At 36.7% G+C, this 18291-nt stretch overlaps 1 protein-coding gene and 1 long non-coding RNA gene across 12 annotated transcripts in view; one reads left to right on the top strand and one right to left on the bottom strand.

Moving 5' to 3' along the window:
- Positions 1-18291, bottom strand: part of GABRB1 (gamma-aminobutyric acid type A receptor subunit beta1) — a 112385-nt gene that overhangs the window by 33873 nt on the left and 60221 nt on the right. The window lies entirely within an intron of this gene.
- LOC135299345 (uncharacterized) lies at positions 6186-17323 on the top strand. The gene is made up of 4 exons (XR_010361327.1): positions 6186-6392; positions 6866-6907; positions 7759-7843; positions 17219-17323. It is a non-coding gene; the product is annotated as an uncharacterized LOC135299345 (long non-coding RNA).

Genomic DNA, 18291 nt, shown 5'->3' on the forward strand with positions numbered 1-18291 from the left:
AAAGACAATTAGATCAGGGTTTTCAAACTCACAAAAGTGACTTATCACCTTCATTTGCCTTATTCTTTTTTTTGGGCGGGGGGCTGATAGATGTGTTCTTAAATGCTTATAAAACTTTTGAAGTTGTGAATGGGCAAACTTGGCTTCTAATTTTATTGGTCTCTCTCCAAAGATTTATACCAGATAAAGGCAGATAACCTCTTTCCTTGATCTGGATTTGGTCCTGTTGTTCCAGTTCCATGTTAATGAATACCAGAGGAGCACATCTTGAGCTTTTACTTTTGATGTGCTCAAAGTCAAGTGCACTTACATGCTGTATTGGGGTGATAATCCTTGCTGTCACTGAACTGTCAGAATTTAAAAAGGAAAAAAATGCCACATGCTTTATTACTGTGACATGCTTCAACATTTCCCAAGTCTACAAAATCCATAAGAACTAGCCCATGAAACTAATCTGGAATACTGTGTAAAGTACCATGAAAATGGTACATTTATGATTTTTTTCCAGTCTGATTTTGTCACATTAAATAGAAATGCACGTGTCTTAACATGCATTTGCCATAGAAATGCATTTGCCATAAAAAAGGTCTTCAGCTGCAGTAGGACCTCATTTAGATTAGCTGTGTATCAATTATACCTTACTGAGAGGCACTGAGAAGACACTCATTTGTCAGACACCTACTTAATAATGCTTAAGATCACACATAACAATATACTGACATTAGTCACAGTTAAATGCTTTTTATTGAAGGTTTCATAGGGAAATGTTTTGTTCCCAATTAATAAATCAGCCTTTATGGTGATTTAGTTCACCTGTACCAAGCAAAGTGTTGAGGCAGCAGTCCCCTGCCACCTCCTCAGGCTGCTCTGTGATCTCAGGGACTCCCGCTAGGCCTTGGCTTTTGGGCAATGAGTTGAGTGGTGAAGTGTACCTTGACCATGCCAGAAATTCTTGCAGGTGGGGCTGGGACTCTCTGTACCAGGGAATTCTGCTGCCTCCCCAGGGAGGGAACTGAGGATACTCAGTCATCCTCTGACAGCCTTGGAACATTATTTACCTGAGTGGAACCGTACCATCGTTTTTAAGAACTCCAGTAATTACCAGCTTGGATTGCAGCCAGGATAGAAACTCACTAATTACTAAAGCCAAGAATTTTACGTCTCTCTAAGCAGCTGCTCTAAGCAGCTGCCCTTTGAGCTCTTCTGGACTGCAGTGGATGCACCTTTCTCTTAGAGGGACACCTCTCAGAGCTTTGTTGTACTTGCTGGATTGTCACTGAAAACTCATGGTGCGACCCACACTGACACCCCCACTCCCTCTCAAGGCTCAAGACTCACCCACAGAGAAATGACAAGGTATTTAACATTAGTATTTCAATGGATTTGAGAGTAATTTTTAACAGATATATCTTTGTAAATTTATTTAGACACAGACATTGTGTCTGTAGATGTTTGTGTGTGTGAAGTGATTGAAACACACTATAGGAAGTATAGCATGAATGTTGCCATTGTGGGTCTATAATAAGTCATGCCCCCTCTTCTGCACCCTTGCACTTTTTTCTTCCTGGTCTCTATGCAAATTCTTAACTGATTCTAATCCAATTTTATATGTATGCTTAATATGTGTAGTAAGTAAACTTACTAAACCTTACTAAACCTAGTAAACCTTTCCATAGCATTTCGTGAAGTTGTACAAATTTAAATTAAACCTGCTTTCACTAATATATTTTACAAAGATTTTTGAGGCATCCTAAGCACTCATTTGTGAGAACCAGAGTTTGAATGACCAGCTATTCCTAATGGCAGGGTACCCACACTACTGACTTCTGCAGTTTTGCATATTCTACATAAGCTACATTAACAACAGCAATTAGCTATTCTTTACATCATCAATGCAAATTGATAGTGAAGTAGTAATTAATGCAATTGTTTGTATCTGAAATTTAAATATTCTACATAATCTTCTCCTCTGACATTGTAATTGACAACTGTACTGTCTTCTCCACCAGACTGCCAACACAATATGGTCCCTCCTAAAGCTGGAGGTGCTTAAACTTTATTGGGAATCTTAGGTTTCCATGAAAATAGCTACGTGTAATTGCAGGAGTGCTTCAGGATTCAGCAACCTTCATTATCTGTAGTTCATAAATCTGCCTTTCAAGCTTGTTTCTCACTCTTGATAGAGCTCAGCTGTGTAAAATTGTTAATGGCATTATGCTCTGGATAACCACAAAACTTATTTAAGCAGATAAATTAAACCCAGATGAAATCATAGTAATTGTTGTCTTGATAAACAAAAAATCAAGTTATTTTTTACTTTATTATAAATAAAGTAAATAAATCCCAGACCTGTTAGTGGTTGCACTCTCTCTGGGTGGAGAGAGTAGCTGATGGCTTGCATATGCACCCGAAGCTTAAAAATAAAGACATTCAAATGCAGAATACAGGGGTGTAATGGCAGGAAGGAGATTGCAATATTCTAAAGATAGGGCAAAGCTCCAATAAATCTGTGTTCAAGAGGATTAGACCTGAAAGGCCCTCAGCACAAGTTTGTGGCAATGGCAGAATATCATGAGGCTCTGTAAATGTTTAAGTGGAGGATTAATCCTACACTGGAAGCAGAACTATTTATATCTCAAAGTAGGATGTGTTTCTTCCAGGCTTTCAATTCTTAAAATACATTTTAAGTTCAGATGTTGGGGCTAATTTATTTTGTTTGTACAGTGTCTTTTATTCTACTGTCCTTGCATTCTTTAGAATAATTTGGCTCCAAATGCTAAAAATGGGATTATGCAAAGAAGACAAGCAGTTAGGTGGAGATATTTCATTATGCTACTTAATTTCACTCATGTCAGTACTCAGACATTCCGAGATGGAATGAAGTCTGAACTGCCAACAGGCAAGATAAATAGTATTTGCATAAAAGCAAAATCAACTGATTTAATTTTTTAAAATTGTGGCTTGGGGTTCAAGTTATTTGAACCACTGCTTAGCTTTTACTTTGATGCCTTATTCTCTGAATATCTTATACTTACTGTATAGTCAAGTTATTTTTTGCTAAATATAAGATTAAATGAAATAAAAGTAAACAATCCACTGATGTCCAGTACTTGTAAAACTGACTTAAATAATACTGTCAGAGATTTCCCTGCAGAGCAGCAGGTTTTGTAGGAATAAATGTTAAATCTTAGTATTTTGAATTAAATCATCAATGAGCAGTTAAAGTTCAGAATGAATAGAGGAAGTAGATTTATGGTTCAGTACTTAGATAATTTCCTCAATATGCTGTCAAAATGCTGATCCTCAATTCTTGGACAAGAAATAGATGAAATATTTAAGACAGCAATAATAATTAAGTGTGAAGATGATGGGAGCTAAACAATGAAAATTCTATTGTGAAATGTTTCCTTCGTTTGGAGGTCAGGTATCAAATTTTAATATGTTTGTTCTTTTTCTATCAGTCAACAGAGCATAAATTATAAATGTACATGAGGATATGAACTGGGATTTAGCTTTTTTCCTTAAAAGCTAAATGAAATCTTAAAATCAAATAAAGAAGAACCATGCTTCTCTTAACCACTGCAGGTGCTAGAGCTCTAGTACATGCTGGAAGTAATTTTCATATTCCAGGTAAAAAATTACTTTTATTAAATCAGTGTTAATTTAACTTCACTGATATCAGGGAACTTAGTCCTCATGGAACATCAGAACCCAGATCCACATCCCTGGTTTAATTTTTCTGAAACTGGAAGAATCTTGATGTTTGAGTGGGGATGTCTTGTAAGGAGAGTTACTGAAGGAATAGGGGAAGACAGAAAAAAAAAGTACATTTAATCTGCAATTTTTTTCTCTGTCCAGGCCATGTACAAGGTTTACAGTTATCATACCTGCTGGCACCATAAATTTGCAAGCACAGCCTGGGTGCTTGACCCTGGTAGAAATGTCATCTCTGCACCTGGAAATGTGTCCAACTTCTACTGCCTGGAGCAGCCCACTTGTAGGGTGCACATTGAGCATCAGCATTATTGGTTTGGTATTGGGTATTCTATATAATGTTGTGTGCACTTGGGAAATCTGTGTTCAACAGCCTGTGTGTTGCTTGTCTGGTCAAATTCCATCAAAGTCTATTAAATTGTATTAAAAAAAGGAGTTATGAGTATTAGTAAAATTGCCAAGGGCCAAAAGGTGATTAAATAATAATGCTTTCACAGCTCTCATTAGGAGCTGAGAGAAAATTTGCAATATTGGGTCCTTAGTTTTAGATATGAGTACATTAGCATGTGAAAACTTTTTTTTTTTAATTGGAAAACTATTGTATTTTAGCTAATTTTCCCAGTAAGACATATATTCGTGACTCTAGGGTGACAAGCTGTCAACTGCTAAGTCACTGCCATAGACTGCATACTTTGAGATAAGTTTATAAGGAAAGCTTTTGTATGATTTAGCTTGAAAAGTACAACACACATTTCCTTTTGATCTTGCTCAGAGAAATAGTAGAGTTGAATAATTATGACAAATTAAAAAGGACCTTGAGGAAGATGTGTAAAGAGAAACACACAGCTTAAGGACCTTTGTAATATTAGTTAAAGTGACCTGTTATACTTAAGTTGCACAAAGATTAGGCAGGGAAAAATGGGTCAGACTATGGGCTTTCTAAACTTGTCAGAGTTTGCTTGATTTGCCTCTCCTTCATCTTCATCCCTTTAGTTGCCCACGTTGTACCTTGAACAAAATGTGAGCAGCTCAGCAATAACATCAGTTGTCTAAGGTATCAAGGTTGTGAGCTAGGATAGCTGCAGCCAGAAAAGGACACCTGGTGATAGTTTGCAATGCCTTTCAAGGGCTGAAACATTGCTTTTAAGATAAAAAGAGCTGCAGTGGTCAGTGACAACACCACCCAACAAAACCACAACAAACTACTGAAAAACACTAGAAGAAGAAATAACTAATAGTAGCACTGAATAGTGCTGTAGCATAGGTCATGGATTCATGCTGAGACCTGGAGGAATCATTCTGGGTTTGTCTTTCCCTGTGTAGCTGGTAACATTCCTGAGAGTGAATAGACTTGTCAAATGTAGAGGAGGAATACTGGGTTTTTTCTGAGGTGTAAATACAAATGTCTGTTTTCAAGCAAAAGACAGGCATGAAAAGTTAATCTGCAGGGTGTCAAATCAATCAACTGCATTGGCTTGAAATAAGAATACGAAAAAAACAACTTAATGAAAACATGACTGCTCTTATTGCTCTTTCCATTCTCATATGCTCTCCCCAAAAGCGAATGAGCTGCCTGCCTGGGCTGCCATGTTGTCCTGTAGGTCCTCTGAGACACTCCTTATCCCATTCTTATTTCCCGCTGGTTATATCAACTCAACAGCAGCCAAGACAAATGAGGCTGAATTTGCCTGAACTGACTATTGCTCTTAAATCAGTTCATTAGCTGGGCTCCATGCTGGGCCCTAAAGATAGTTAAATAGCACCATATCTGAAGAGAGTAATGATGATGAAGAACAGATGAAGGCAGTGCTCCCACATGATTAATTTTGTCAAGTTATTCCCATGTCAGTAGGAATATTCATCACCAGTGAATTGCTGGTAAGCTGCCTGAGCTTCATCTGAGACCGAAGTCCTGGAAGAGCCAAAACTCCATTCTGAAAGCATGTTCCCTGTCTATCTCAGCAGCAGAGCCTAATCCTGAGGTATACCTTCAGTCTCAGGCAGGGGCAAGCCACGGAACACAGGGTGACACTCATGGAGGAGACAAAGAATGGTTTGTGATTGTGTCTTTATATGCCCAAACAGTTCCTGGGTCTGATGCAGGATGTGCTGATTGGGGTAAGCATGTGCCTGGTCTTGCTGTTGTGGTCATTTTACTTTGCTTCAACTAGTATTCTTTAACATGACCCAGGCACCACTTTATCACACCTGTTTTGTGCCTACAAAGCTATGCAATGGTCAAATGCTCTTCTGCTAGACTGAACTGACTGTGAATTTGAAACCTGTTGTTCATTTGCTGTTTATTCTTCCCTGCTCCCTTACACAGTGCAGTTTCTTCCTCTTGGTGTTGTTGTTGGTCTGTTTGTTTGAATGATGAAAGGTTGTTTACTGGAAAAGGTCACTGCTGATCTTCCTTTAAGTATTCCAGGTTCAGAAATCTCTTGCAGAACCTGGAGCATATGTGTTTTGTGATGAAGGCATTCAGATGCAGCGTCCTGCAATAATGGTGTTGTGATCTATACGACAATACTGCCTAAGAACTGCCTGCGGCAAGTTGATGTCTTGATGTCTTCAAGCAGAATTCTCTGTTCCTTACTCTGATTTTTGTTGTAAAATATAAGCTGGTGGTATCATTCCCACCTTTAACCTCACTTCTGAATGCAAATAGATGCTATCAGGTGTGCTAGGCAGGTGCCACTGAATGCTTATGGGAACACCATGCTTTTGTATTTTATGTCCTGCTTGGCAGGTGTTTAAAAAGATTTGCTGCCAGAGCTGTAGACCAATTTCTCCCCTGTATTTTTTTCATAGAAAACATTGACTTCTACAGTCAGTGCAAAGTAGGAGTGTATCAAAGGTTACATAATTTTCAATTAGAGTGCTGTGGGCATGAAAATATTTTGGGCAAGGGGACATCTCATTTCAGTTATCTTGAGAGATTTACCTTGGCACTCCAAGTAATTGTTAGTAAATTAATCATTTTTTTGCTTAAACCCTTAATGAATAGTCTTTCAGCTGCCAGAACTCTGCTTCAGCTACGTAGTTACATAGTTAAAATAGCTGCTTAGTACTATCAGGAAGTAGGGACAGGGTGGGGAAATTACCCAAAATGCAGACAAGCTGACTTGGTGGCTTCTGCCTTTGGCAACAGGAGGCAATGGGAAACGGAGAGCTTGTACATGGAGGAGATGAGGTGAGACAAAAGGAAAAAAGTGAGAAACGTGAGAAACTGTGAGAAAACATGTTGCTCTGACTGAGTTAGAACCTTCTAAAATCAAAACCTTTGGCCAGATATGTACTTTTTAAAGATAATGTAACACCATTATCCTGTTCAATGTAGTGCATCAGAAATAGTTCAGAGTAGAGTGAAGATGACTGGGGGAAGAATGAAAATGTTTGTAAATATCAAGAATAATAATAAAAAATCACTACAATTTTACAGTGTAAAACCTTTTAAATATTAAAAAGGCTGTGTATTTAATGCTTCTAAGCCAAATTTCAGTGCAATGAGAATTTTTATTGCACAGCTATAAACCAATGAAAATACATTTTACAATATAAATCCCAAGAGGCCTATAACCATACCAGGGCAACCAAGATACTTCAATAAAAAGTGCCTTAGATTTGGAGCTGAAATTTACTGCAAATAGTAATTTAGTTTGACAGTGCAAGTATGTTGCAAGATAAAAAGAAAAAGAGCAAGACAGATGGGAAGTGATTCGCATAAAGGAAGGCTCAAGAGAGAAATAAAGTCAGATAACTGGTTTTCAATCTGGTTTGAATAAAAAAAACCCCAAATTGATAAATCTGTAACTTTTTCAATGTCTGTATGCAAACCTTCTAAAGTGACTAAATGCTAGAAAGGTGCAGATAATATCCACTGACCAAAACACATGCTCGGGAGGGAATACAAATCTGCTAGATGGCAGCAGCGATGTTAGTGTAATTGGTACGGTCACCTTCTGGGTTGTTTGTGTTGTTGTTGCTTATTTCAAAATAAAACAAAACTAGACACCAGCATACTCAGACACACTTCTTTGGCAGGAGCGGAAACAAGGCGACACCTTCTATATGCAGCCTGGCTTGGAAGGATTCAGGATGTGCTTGGGCAAAACAACTGGTGTTTCAGGTTTGTTTTTTTGGTTTTGTTTCATGCTTCATTTTTTTATTTGTTTGTTTGGATTTTTTTTTTTTTTTTGGTGGGGCAGGGGGGAACAGGTACTTTTTCCTCCTGTCTTGAGTAATCTCAGAGCAGTAAGCTTGACAGAGTTCAAGAAGCAGTTGGACAGTGCTGTCAGGCACAGGGTGTGATTTTTGGGTCTGACTTGTGCAGGGCCAGGAGTTGGACTTTGATGATTGTTGTGGGTCCCTTTCAACTGAGAATATTCTGTGATCTTTAATATTCTGCAGGCTTTTGTTCTCTCCTAGCAACACATGTACATTTGATTTCTACAAGTAGTTGACTTGTAATTCCTCACAGTCAGTATCTCTTTTTGTGCCTGTTTCTTCTACCTTTAACTGTAAGCACAGTACAATAGACTCTTTCTAATGCTATTGTGCCTTTATTTATGCAATGTTTATAAGGACAGAACAAGCAAAAATCTCCTTAGTTGACAGAGATGCTCTTTACCATAATGTTAAAATACTGAATTAAGTCTAAAGCTCATAAAACAGACCAACTTTTCTGCTTATGTTGTCTGAGTAGTTAAGGAGAATTTTTAGATAAAAACCAAGTTGTTTATGGTGTTAAATTCTTGCTTTGTGTTGTTTCATCATAACCTTTCTGTGTGGCATGGCTTCTTGAGTCCAAAGAGGTAATTGGGTAATTTTACTTTTTTTTTTTCTTTTTTTTTTTTTTTTATCCTTCTCACAAGACAAGAGGAAAATACAGTATGACATTGCTGCTTGACTACCGTGTCATATTTTCTTTTGAACTTCATAGTTCAGAAGTTCTTCCCTGAACAGTTTTGATGATATAAGTTACAATAAATTAAATGGGCATTCTTTCATCAAGATAAACAAGAGAAAAATGTAGAAAAGTATGAAAGGCATTTTGTCAATCTGTAGGGTTTTGAAACTCTCATCCCTATACTTCCCATCCTGTATACTTTTTACTATTATTTTCAAGTCTAGTAGCTAAATAACATATTACTACTAAGGCTTAGTGTCCAGTGGTTCCACAGAACGATTTGTTTTCCTTCAATGAACACCTTATTTTTGTATCCAAGGATGGAGTTTGAAACCTTTATAGAAGAAGGGTTTAAAAATGGATTTGGAAATGTTACATTTTAAAGTTAATATATTGCATCTTCTACTAGTTTCATGAATTCTTCCTGCATCTAATTTAAGGATGCTTTGGAAGGGAAAATATTTACATATACATTTTACTTATTGTTACCTTTACACAAAGTAAGTGCATACCTGGCATACTGAGGAGAACTGCGATAAGTTTTTTCCTTTGATCTTTAAACTCCTCTTGCTATGGTCACAACTTTCTCTTTGAGTATGCTAATAGCTCTTCAATTTAGCAAATAATTTGCTTATACTGATAAAATTTCCTACAGGTGACTGAGTATAGCAGAAGATTGAGTTATTCCCTGTGAAAGCAAAAAGTCTTGAACAGCACTGTGCAGTATTCAGGCAGATTTACTTATAATCTTGTGAGCACGCAGGCCTTTGATTTTTTCTTAAGAAAAAGCTTTGATATTTTCACTGGCATCTTAAACATAAGCCTGACATTTTGCCATTAGGAAATAACAGAAAAAAGGAATTAAAAATGGAATAAAAGATCACTAGTGAGTGAAAGCTCATACATACATATCAAACAGCCATCACCTCAATGCTCACAAAAGACAGAAACTTCCATTGCCATGGAAAAAATATTTCCAGCTTATAGGGAGACCACAAAATATCCTCAAAGATTAATCTGGAAACTAAGCCTTATGTCTGTATCATCCACAACCACAAGAGTGAAATTATATGGGTAGAAAATACTTGTGGAAGAGGCTGCTGTTTATATCACAGGCAGTTTAATTACACAGAGCTCTGAATGGCTGTACCTGCAGAATGGAGGCGATAGTAACTGCAGTATGGGTTGAAATATTTTAGATGAGATTTTCTGGAAAGAAAATACTGATGATCTGCGAGTTACAGCAATTGTTCTAACATGTACTTAGCCTGAAGTGTGCTGGTTTGATTAGACAACGATTATTTTTTGGTATTTTACTCTTCTTGCAGTCCTGAAATGTCTGTGGAATTTGGGCTTTTTTTTTTTTTTTTTTTTTTTTTTTTGGGGTGGTGGGGGGGACGGTATGTGTTAATCAAATGGAATAAACCTAATTCTGTTTATAAGTTCTTAAAAGATAACCACACAGATCATCCACCAGTCTGAATTCCTTATATTTAGCAGATAGGCTGCCAATTTGAATCATCATCATGAATTCTGAGAATAAGGGATATTTTAAAGTATTTTGAGTATTTAACTAATACTAAGCTTATGCAACTGCTATGCAGAGTTCTCCTTTTAGTAATTTGCTTATGAGAAATTAAACAAGGCTGCATTAACATACTATGTATAGCATAATTAAATATTACTGAAACATCAGTGACACACCTGCCACACAAAACCCTTCTCCTTTCTTGTTTTCTCTCCACAGAGTCCCAGCAGGGGGCTCCCAGGTAACACAAAAATCTGTAGCAGTCTTAATGCACACTTGGTGCCCACACTTGGATGTCAGCATGCATTTTAAAACTTTCTAGAATTTGTGTTAAATTACTCCTTAGAGTAGTCTTTTCTTTTTTCTTTTTTTTTTTTTTTTCTTTTTAAGCCTTTTACTTAAAGCAGATTTTACTTGCTGAACTCTTTTGGCTCATCTTGAAGTGTTTCAGTGGGAATTGCTTTTCCTTGCATCCAAAGGTAGATAGATGGTGAAAAGTTGAAATTGTTGCCTTAGGTGTTTTAAAAATCTGGCTGATACAGGTCTTGTGCCAGTTTAGCCTTAACTCTAATATCCCCAAGAGACATCTTGGAATCCTTAAGCACTTTAGTAAGTCTCTGTAGATGGGTTAAATGTATACCCTCTGTTATCAAACTGTATCAACAGCAGAATTATCAGTCTCAGGTAAAGAAATAATTAAGAAACTGAAATATTGCTATACCTTTCTAGAATTCTGCCAAAAATTTAAAAGTAGTAATTTTATAGTTCCATTTACTTCTTTCAGAGAAAGACTCAACAGCTGGAGACATTGTAACAAGACAAGTAAGCCAGTAGCCAAATGTATTTGAAATTATGCCAGCTGGTGTCAATGCAATATTTCTTAGGAAATACTCTGACAATCTTTTATTCTCTCCCCTCTTTCTATATGAAAATCTGACTAGAGATTTGTGAAAAGTATTTCTTCAGAAACAGTTATTCAGGTATGGAAATGTTTCTTGCAGAATGCAGAATAATTCAGAACTAATCAAATAGAAATTGAGATTTTTTTTTAAATTGAACTCCAGAGGTGTATTCCACAGATGGTTTCTGACAGAACAAAATAATAGGAAATGGGTTAGACATTATTTGAACTAAGACATTATTTGAACTATTTTAGCAGTAAAATCTGTGCAATTTTTCTTTCTGTCCCTTGGCCAGGAGATATTAAAATTGACAAATGCAGCATTGAAGATATATGGGTAATTTAACTGTATAACTGTTAGGCCTTTAAAAACCTGCTCAATATTAACTCTCATTTTGCTAAAAAATAGCTAGCCTTAAGATATTTGGTCTTTTCTTTGTAAAAAGGGTTATCAACAAACCCGAGAACAAATTTGAAACACCTCACATCTACTAATAAACCTCAAAATATTAAGTTTTCCACATCAGATTTATTTTCTAGGTTCTTGATTTACACAAATACAATAGGAACAGGACTGGAAGTAGATTTATGATTCCAATATAGCCATTTGATCACAATGTCTCACATAGTTTACAAATCCATCTATCTAACGACTATGAAAAATGCTGCATTTGCAGTCGCCTGTTATCATGCTCTCTGAGGTTGCTAGAGAGGCTCTGCCAAAAGAGAGATCAGCAGCATGCATCAGAGCACCAGATAGTTAAACTTCCCAGACCTGAGAAGTTCCAAGTGTTTAAACTTCCCCAGCTTTCTTCTGCTTGTGCTGTGATCCATGGGAGATGTCAGATTTCCCTTTGTACATAACTTATCTTCTCAGACTATAAACTCCTCTGTCGGAGGTACAGGACTGATGGTAGTATAAGAGGGCATGTATATTTCTTCTTGGATTACTGGTGTCTGGTTGAACCAAGCCTATTGTTATGCACACGAATTGGACAAATTTGTCTTTGGCATTTTCTTGTCAATATGAAGAACTGGACACTTTGCATATGTGGAAAACATTTAGTTTTGCCATAAGTAAGCATGAGTAATTTGTATGTGTTTTGGTTTGGTTTTAACTATTTTTTTTCAAAGAGAAGCTAGGTGTAATGAGTGTATGCTCTTACTGACCTGACTCTAGAAAGGACCTGTGTGTGTTTTTTCCATTTGTGTGCTTGTGTTTTATTTAGTAATTTGAGTCTTATTTTGTGTTGGTGTTCTCTGTTGTTGCTTTATCTGGGAGATTGTTTTTTGCTTTTCTAATGGAATTTCAACAATTGGAGCCAGTGTTTCTGTCAGTGGGACATGTTGCTGGTATTGAGGTTGGAGACTGCCTGCTGTGAAACCCTGACCTGGGGGCAGGTACCTCAGCTGAGGTGAAACCAGCCAGGCTGGGTGCTTTCTGCAGACAGCGCTGCACCCAGCCTGGGGCAGCTGAGCTGATGCTGCTGCCTGATGATTTACCAGAGACTGAGGAACAGTTCCCTGCCAGCTCAGACTCCTGTGTAGGTCACCCCCATATGCATTTACCTACTAAAGGTTTTAAGTGCTGAATGATTTTCAAGTTGCTTTGTCCACACTTTGACTCCTGCTTTAGGCTGTGAATAACTCCAGGACTTCTGATACTTCTAGATTCTTCCCTGGAAGATCACATTTAATTAGATTTGTGATCCAAAATGACATGAATTATATTTGAAGTACCTACCTCCTGTCTGATCAGCTTGATTTCCTTATTAATGGTTTTATAAATTAAAGCATTTTATTTGTCACATATTTTGCCTCTTAAAATGAGGTCATTTTGTCATGGCAGTTATAACAGCATGTATTTTGATACTATAGAAGAAGTGCCAAATACAGGAATATACTACTGTATTTTATGGACTAACTAATTTTATATTTTACATTTTATTATACTCAAGGGCTTGGCTATTATCTAGATTGTAGATTCACTTGCAGCTACTTTTAAGCCAGGCCAATGATATTTGAGAAGAAAGGCTAATCCTCTTTTTAGGTGGAGAGATTTATAGAAGAGTGAGGGTTAAAGAGAAAATATATTGCCTGAAAATATTTTTAATGCATTATTATTTGCATCTTTGCACTGTCCTCAAAAAATGGATTTTAATTTCTCATAAAATTACTTATAAACACTGCATTTGATATCGGTAGTGAATTTATATCAGTGCAGGGTTGCTTTTCACACTAATACCCTTAAGTACTTCATACAGCACCAGCCAACCTCCTGCATGCTGCAGCATGGAGCAGACACAGCCTGACTGCTCTGGGCTTTTGAGCAAGGGGATGTCTCTGAGAACAGCAGCTCCCACAACCTGGCATCACTTCCTAATTTTCCTTTTTCACTTTTATGTCGTTAGCACACAGGCTGTACCAGCATTTGTTCAGGATTTCAGCAGCTTTCCAGGGAGTGTTTATTAGGAAAGTGCTTGTCTGTTTGAGAGAACACCTAAATTAAGACCCTTTTGTATCTAAGTGCATTTATCAGTTTGGAGCAGGTCTGGTAAAATATTTGCTGTCTCCCCAAAGACCTTAATTTACCTGCTTGATACATTTATTGCACAGAAATGGCACATATTTTCTCATCCTATGCCCCTCTGATTTTTGGTTGAATAACTGTTTCACTGATGCCATGAATCAACATCAATATAAATGAAATGAGAGTACGGTTAGTTTTAAGCAGCTAAAACTTGTATTTTGTCCTTCAGTATTAACTGCTCTCAGCATGCTCAAAATTAATAGTAAGTGGGTTGGACATCTGCAGCAAAGTACAGATTTAATTACTGTCCCTTTTAAATTTTTATTGTTAGAGGGAATTCCTTTTTAATAAATGGCATTTTAATGAAGGTCAGGACCTGAAAAACACACATAATGCGGTACGTATGAAATGTATGGTGATATGAAATATACTAAAATATGTGAACATATTAGGACTCAGCACAGACCTATTTAATGTACCTGTATGTAGCCTTATATACAAACATACACTAGATAATCTGTACTGCTAAAATATATTCCCATTATATAACTTAAATTGCAGTGGTTTTTAAAATCTGTATATGTCCATTTGGGATTCCTTGCAAAGTGTAAGTGGCAAGAAATGTGTTAAAAATCTAGAATTTCAGGGAAAAAGCAAATATTATGACAATATGCAAATGTAAGCACTAACTTCCAGAGTATGCAGATTAAGTATGTGCTGCTTCAGTGGAGTGTATCTAACTGGCTGCACTCAAACAACAGGAGTTACACGGCCCAGCTGTGGAAAGCTTGTGAGAATTTTCTTTCTGATTACTCAGTTGTAGGATATCTCTGCATCTGAGCTTTTACAGTGTGTAGAAGAGAAAGCTGAGCTGGTAAATACACAAAAATTCCTTTCTCATTTAATGCCTACCCCCTAAAAGCAACTAAAGAAGGAAATACTTGTAAAAACTTGCCTATACTTTTATTGGATGAAGTGATTCTTAGAGCGTGCATATAAATTTATTTGAAATACCTCTTGAACAAAAGTACTTCAGTGCTACTCTCTGTCACTAAATTCTTTTTTCACTTGATTTTTGTCTCCCAATGTGTTTGAGCTAACTATAATAGTGTTACTTATACACACTAGAGATGAGTTTTGGTGAGACTAGAGGTCTTTTAAAAGTAAGACATAGTAAAAAAAATTGAAGACAATTTTATTTAGAAGTCAAATTTTGATGCAGATGAGGTTGACAGAGAAAGATTAATAGCTTCAAGGTATTGGAAGATATTTGCACTACTGATATTGGAGAGAAAGAGGACTTACTCAGATTTAGTAGGCAGAATAGAGCCTGTAAAATAAAGGATAAGAAAATAATCCAAAATCTATTTATAACAAGATGGTAAGAGATGGTGTGCTGCCTAGAAAATATGTAACCCATACACTGCAGTGCCTTTCAGCTTTAAAATTAAACATTTGTTAAATATTGGCTAATAATTTTTATTTGTTATTTTGATAGTATTAATGAGATTAAAGAGTTATTAAAATATTAATATACTTAAATAGTTGACATATCATTTCACTAATCTGAATTTGATCTAGACCCTGCTTGAATTGTCTTTGAAAAAAATCTTAGTGGGCTTTGCCCTACAAAACACTTATTTAGTTTCTTCAAAGTGCTGTACTTGATAGCTGTAATCAATTACAGCATCTAAAGCTTGTGTTGAAATTCAGGCCTGTGAATCCAGTGGTGAACCCAGCAGACTGTTTATGTACCTCAACTACTGATTGCAGGAGCCAATGCTCATATGTTTAAAGCTGAGTCCATGTTCAGTACTTGTGTGTTTCTGCTGGTTTTTTTTATAAATTCTCTATAGAGATCAGTTCAACCTAAAGTATTTCCTCCTCTTCCCTATGTATTAAATGGAAGAAATGGTGAATAATTGCTTGATTTATTTTTGCAAAGATTTTGTATATTTTTAGGGTATAAAAATATAAAGGGAGTCCCAAATTGGTTCTTGTGAGTCTTAAAATTCTCACTGCTAAATCTTTTGTCATTGATGCATGGAAGAAATATTTTTGTAGGATTTTCAAAATTATCACCCAATAAAATATTACTTTATCATTTGCTCTGTATTTTTTGTGTAGTGAAATATAGTGTAGCTTTTTATTTCACTATATAGATGACATGGATTTTTCTCATTTAGAACAACTGCAGTCTGTTTTTTTGTCTGGATGTGTTTAGTAACACAAGTAGACAATCTATTGAGTACCAGTGTAAATTAGCTATTTGTTGCCATGATGGGTTGTCCTCAAAAGGAGTCAGTAACTGACTCTTTAAGGAAATCCATGAAGATGTTTAGAGGAAAGCCAAAACTCTATAATCCCAAATCATGGCAATGTAAAAGCAATCCACACACTATTGAATTTTCCCTGCAATAAAAGATGTAAACAACTGTATAGCAAATTTCTTTAATAACACTCTCAGCTATATTGCCAAAATTGAGGTAGTAAAAAGTAAAAGTCTCTACTTAAGTTTATTTCCAAGATTATAGTAAAAACTAAACATTCTGCATTGAAATACAGCTTTTCTTGCATTCCACCTCTAGGATTTGCTTCCATGGATATTGCATGAATAAATGGTTAGTAAATCAAATATTAAATGGATCAGTTCTCATTTGTGAATTGGTTGGAGGTAAGTGAATTTGTCTGCCAGTGTTTGCACCACAGAAAACCTTCTTTGTATGAGAAAAGGTGAAATAAATCATTATGTTGAAGACAAAGATTATTCTTCCCCTTGTCCTCTTGCAATTGTAGCAGTGCCTAGCCAAGTGGCATCCTCTGCTGTAGCAGTATAAAAATGTGTGGTCTCACTGAACCCAAAAGTTGTAGATGCTCCAAACCAGTTCTTCACACCTTATCATGATATGCTCAGTCCCCCTGCCCTGAAATCAAGAATTCTCTAACCCAAGGTGGGTTTGTGTCTGAACATCAGAAGAGAGAGAAGTCTGTGTAAAGGTGTCACTGAGGGTTGTTACACTTTCTGACAGCTAACTCTGCTCAAGGATGTGCTCCCTCCAAGACACAAGAAATTCTGCTGTTGCTCATTGTGAGGCAATGCCATGATACCAGAACAGATGTCTCCAAAGCAACATGGTGTCATTTTTCTGCTAGTGAAAATCTGAGAAGAATTAAGAGGTGGCATAAAATACTAGGAAAGGATGATTTAAATCAGAGCTTACATTCCTGACATCATGACATAAGAATCTGAATATGGAATTCAGTACAATAAATTATTTATGGTTCCTTAAATATCTCAAAGATACATTACATGTCTGGCATCTTACTTGGGAAAGGTGGAGAAAGGAGAAGCAAAAGTAGCAACAGTATGTATTAGTTTAAGATTCTGGAGCTTTGGGAGAGATTTCCGGAGAATCTTGCCTGAACAGGGAATAAAAGTAATGAGAGACATTGCTGGTGCCAGAAGTGCTAGAGCTAATGGCATCCATTCACTTGTTAAAAATAGGTAAGGGGAGGGGGGGGAATCCAGTATTTTACCAGCTGTATTGGCACCAGGCTGGCACTGTCCCATACACCAGCCTCACAGTGCTGCAGGTGTGCACATTGACCCAAAGGGATTTTTTTCCTTTCTCTTAGGAAGCAGGTGGCTATACCACAGAAAATGTTAATAGCTGCTGGTGGGAGTACTTGACAGAAACTGAAGAAACACGATCTTCAGGTAGATAATAATTAACAGTGACACTCAACTTCCCTGGGATATTTGAAATGAAATCCAGTGGAAATATTACCATGGAGTTAAATGTGTTTGTATGTGTAGTTCTCGGGTGAAAAGATGAAATACTTAATTGGTTTGTAATATTGCACCTTTTTTGTGAACAATTAACAGAACTGCCTTTTGAAGCAGAAGACATAAGAACAATGCCCAATTTTAGAGGTCAGAAGGCTTAGGAGTATTCTCTGTCTGCACAAGTTTATAGCACACATTGTTCTTTAAACTGTGGGGACAGCTGAAAGTTACTGCAGAAAAAGAACTAAAGGGATAGTTGAGTTTATCATACAAATAATACAATAATGGAGACATAGTGAAGTGATAATGCTTTTTTTACATGATCTAAAACCACTCCAGTGTATTATGTGCATGTTTCCCTTGTTTATTCATCTGTAAAGCCAAATGGTTAACCTTGGTTTATTTCTCCTCAGCTCTGTTGAGGCTGAACATTGCATCAATAACAAACTGCTGTGTACATGGGTGCAAGCAAGCAGGTTATTTAGAGCTGTTATGATTGTTCCAATTTCTGTTTAAAGAAGCCAGTAAAATTTCATAACTGAGCCTGAACAGAAATATTAACTCTGGACTGAAAACAAAAAAGCTGTTTGGGGAGCAGGAGGCGTGAGGGAAAGGAAGCATTTAAATCATCCTTGAGATATGGTTAAAGACGCAGACTAATTTGTGAAGAACTTAGACTCTGGTTGCAGCATAATTGGTGTTGTTTTTCTTGTTCAAGACATGCTAGGCCAATGCTCTGTCTTCAGCAAAGAAAATGAAATTCACAGATCAAAACCCATGTGAGAGGTTTGGTGATGCTGTCTTCATGCTCTCTACTGCACAGATGCTAAATCAAGGTAATATGCTGCAGAGTTTCTTTTCTGCTTGTGAGACTACATTGGAACTGTGCTCAAATTTCTGAATGCCGAGTTTTACCTAAAAG

This window comes from Passer domesticus, chromosome 4 (assembly GCF_036417665.1).
Source record: "Passer domesticus isolate bPasDom1 chromosome 4, bPasDom1.hap1, whole genome shotgun sequence".
NCBI classification, from domain to species: domain Eukaryota; kingdom Metazoa; phylum Chordata; class Aves; order Passeriformes; family Passeridae; genus Passer; species Passer domesticus.